Raw genomic sequence first — 4,291 nt, 5'->3', positions numbered from 1 at the left:
CGGGGACACCGGGGGAAACAGGGGGATATAAATGACGACCGGGACAAAAAAACTAAAAAGAAAAAAACACTAAAAACTAATAAAAAAACTAAAAAATCTAAAAATCTAAATAAGCTAAAAAAGAAAAAAAAAGGAAAAAAATAAAGGAGAAAAAATAAACTAAAAAACGAATGTATATACAGACCGGGACACCGGGATACAAATGACGACCGGGACCCGGGACACAGGGAATATAAATGACGACTGGGACACAGGGACACAACTACAACGGGGACACCGGGGGAAACAGGGGGATGTAAATGACGACCGGGACACCGGGACAGGGAATGGTCGATTAGCAATCACCATCAACAAAGCTCAAGGGCAATCATTAGAATCATGAGGTATAGATCTGAATACAGATTGTTTTCCCATGGACCATTATATGTTGCATGTTCAAGAGTCGGTAAACCTGACAATCTATTTATATGCAAAGACAATGGGACAGCAAAGAATGTTGTATATTCGCAAGTTTTACGTAGTTAAAACCATATATATATATCTATCTATATTCACAGGTGGGACATAGGGACACAACTACAATGGCGCGTAACTATTATGGCGCGTAACGACTTACGCGCGCGGGGGGGCTTGGGGGGGGGCGCGAAGCGCCCCCACCAACTAGGTGTTGGGGTGGCGCGTGGGACACAGGGACACAACTACAACGGGGACACCGGGGGAAACAGGGGGATATAAATGACGACCGGGACAAAAAAACTAAAAAGAAAAAAAAACTAAAAACTAATAAAAAAAACTAAAAAATCTAAAAATCTAAATAAGCTAAAAAAGAAAAAAAAAGGAAAAAAATAAAGGAGAAAAAATAAACTAAAAAACGAATGTATATACAGACCGGGACACCGGGATACAAATGACGACCGGGACCCGGGACACAGGGAATATAAATGACGACCGGGACACAGGGACACAACTACAACGGGGACATCGGGGGAAACAGGGGGATGTAAATGACGACCGGGACACCGGGACAGGGAATGGTCGATTAGCAATCACCATCAACAAAGCTCAAGGGCAATCATTAGAATCATGAGGTATAGATCTGAATACAGATTGTTTTCCCATGGACCATTATATGTTGCATGTTCAAGAGTCGGTAAACCTGACAATCTATTTATATGCAAAGACAATGGGACAGCAAAGAATGTTGTATATTCGCAAGTTTTACGTAGTTAAAACCATATATATATATCTATCTATATTCACAGGTGGGACATAGGGACACAACTACAATGGCGCGTAACTATTATGGCGCGTAACGACTTACGCGCGCGGGGGGGCTTGGGGGGGCGCGAAGCGCCCCCACCAACTAGGTGTTGGGGTGGCGCGAAGCGCCACCCCAACAGCTAGTATATATATAAAAATAAGTTGTCTGTGGATGGATGGATGGATGTGTCAGGTGACGTCACCTGAAAAAACTGGATCAGGTGACGTCAAAACTGAAAAAACTAAAAAAAGGCAAAAACTACAAAAAAAACTAAAAACTAATAAAAAAAATAAAAAAGCTAAAAAACTAAAAAAACTATAAAGGTAAAAACCAATAAAAAACTAAAAAAAAACTGAAAAAACTAAAAAAAGGCAAAAACTACAAAAAAAACTAAAAACTAATAAAAAAAGTAAAAAAGCTAAAAAACTAAAAAAACTAAAAAAACTAAAAAAAGGTAAAAAACTAAAAAAAATAAAAAATAAAAAAAACTAAAAAAAGGAAAAAACTGAAAAATAAGCTAAAATAAAGGTAAAAACCAATAAAAAACTAAAAAGAAAAAAAGGAAAAAACTAATAAATGACGACACTCAAAGAGAAAGCGACCAGGACAAAAGGAATGTTCGATTAGCAATCAACAAAGCACCGGGACACAGGGAGTATAAATGACGACCAGGACATAAGTAAAAAAAAAAAACTATCTATATATATAAAAATAAGTTGTCTGTGGATCTGTGGATCGTGGATCAGGTGACGTCACCTGAAAAAACTGGATCAGGTGACGTCAAAACTGAAAAAACTAAAAAAAGGCAAAAACTACAAAAAAAACTAAAAACTAATAAAAAAAATAAAAAAGCTAAAAAACTAAAAAAACTAAAAAAAGGCAAAAACTACAAAAAAACTAAAAACTAATAAAAAAGCTAAAAAACTAAAAAAACTAAAAAAAAGGCAAAAACTACAAAAAAACTAAAAACTAATAAAAAAAATAAAAAAGCTAAAAAACTAAAAAAACTAAAAAAACTAAAAAAAGGTAAAAAACTAGAAAAACTAAAAACTAAAAAAAAACTAAAAAAGGTAAAAACTAAAAGAACTAAAAAAGAAAAAAATAAATGACGACACTCAAAGAGAAAGCGACCAGGACAAAAGGAATGTTCGATTAGCAATCAACAAAGCACCGGGACACAGGGAGTATAAATGACGACCAGGACACAAGTAAAAAAAAAAATTAACAAAACTAAAAAGAAGGTAAAAACTACAAAAAAACTAAAAAGAAAAAAAAACTAAAAACTAATAAAAAAACTAAAATAAAAAAAAAATTAACAAAACTAAAAAGAAGGTAAAAACTACAAAAAAACTAAAAAGAAAAAAAAACTAAAAACTAATAAAAAAACTAAAAAATCTAAAAATCTAAATAAACTAAAAAAGAAAAAAAAAAGGAAAAAAATAAAGGAGAAAAACAAAACTAAAAAACGAATGTATATACAGACCGGTACACCGGGATACAAATGACGACCGGGACACAGGGAATATAAATAACGACCGGGACACAGGGACACAACTACAACGGGGACACCGGGGGAAACAGGGGGATATAAATGACGACCGGGACAAAAAAACTAAAAAGAAATAAAAACTAAAAACTAATAAAAAAAACTAAAAAATCTAAAAATCTAAATAAGCTAAAAAAGAAAAAAAAAAGGAAAAAAATAAAGGAGAAAAACAAAACTAAAAAACGAATGTATACACAGACCGGGACACCGGGATACAAATGATGACCGGGACCCGGGACACAGGGAATATAAATGACGACCGGGACACAGGGACACAACTACAACGGGGACACCGGGGGAAACAGGGGGATGTAAATGACGACCGGGACACCGGGACAGGGAATGGTCGATTAGCAATCACCATCAACAAAGCTCAAGGGCAATCATTAGAATCATGAGGTATAGATCTGAATACAGATTGTTTTCCCATGGACCATTATATGTTGCATGTTCAAGAGTCGGTAAACCTGACAATCTATTTATATGCAAAGACAATGGGACAGCAAAGAATGTTGTATATTCGCAAGTTTTACGTAGTTAAAACCATATATATATATATATATATCTATATTCACAGGTGGGACATAGGGACACAACTACAATGGCGCGTAACTATTATGGCGCGTAACGACTTACGCGCGCGGGGGGGCTTGGGGGGGGGGCGCGAAGCGCCCCCACCAACTAGGTGTTGGGGTGGCGCGAAGCGCCACCCCAACAGCTAGTAGAAATATAAAAATAAGTTGTCTGTCTGTCTGTGGGTCTGTGGATCTGTAGATCAGGTGACGTCATGTTTCGGCTGACGTCATGAAATTAGTTGCCGTCATTTTTGTTATGACGATGCTTAGTATATTGTAAAACACATTAATTTGGTTAATAATATACCATTTAAAACACCAAAATGAACATGCTGGAGTAGTCACTCGGTGAGAGAGGGTGTCAGAACGGAGAATGAAGGTCCCAGGTTCAAATCCTGGTTAGGCTAAAAAAGGTAAAAAACTAAAAACTAAAAAAAAAAACTGAAAAAACTAAAAAAAGGCAAAAACTACAAAAAAAAACTAAAAACTAATAAAAAAATAAAAAAGCCGAAAAACTAAAAAAACTAAAGAAACTAAAAAAAGGAAAAAACTTAAAAAACTAAAAACTAAAAAAAACTAAAAAAAAGGAAAAATGAAAAATAGAAGAGAAAAAGAATACTAATAAAATTAAAAATAAAAATAAAAAAAATAAAAAAGATAAAAAGCTAAAAAAAGGTAAAAACCAATAAAAAACTAAAAAGAAAAAAAGGTAAAAAACTAAAAAAAAAATTTCATCTAAAAAACTAAAAAAAACTAAAAAAGGTAAAAACTAAAAGAACTAAAAAAGTAAAAAAAAACTAAAAAAAGGAAAAAACTGAAAAATAAGCGGGATATAAAACAGGGGGATATAAATGACGACCAGGACACCGGGACATAAGGAATATAAATGAATCAGAAAATACAACTCAT

At 34.1% G+C, this 4,291-nt stretch overlaps 1 long non-coding RNA gene across 1 annotated transcript; it reads left to right on the top strand.

The window, feature by feature from the left end:
* The first annotated feature begins 718 nt into the window (after positions 1-718).
* Positions 719-3,339, top strand: LOC136042887 (uncharacterized). The gene is made up of 2 exons (XR_010621475.1): positions 719-2,502; positions 2,594-3,339. It is a non-coding gene; the product is annotated as an uncharacterized LOC136042887 (long non-coding RNA).
* The last annotated feature ends 952 nt before the right edge of the window (positions 3,340-4,291 follow it).

Source organism: Artemia franciscana, unplaced genomic scaffold (assembly GCF_032884065.1).
Source record: "Artemia franciscana unplaced genomic scaffold, ASM3288406v1 Scaffold_2342, whole genome shotgun sequence".
In the NCBI taxonomy this organism is placed as follows: domain Eukaryota; kingdom Metazoa; phylum Arthropoda; class Branchiopoda; order Anostraca; family Artemiidae; genus Artemia; species Artemia franciscana.
This window is presented reverse-complemented; position numbering and strand designations above follow the sequence as displayed.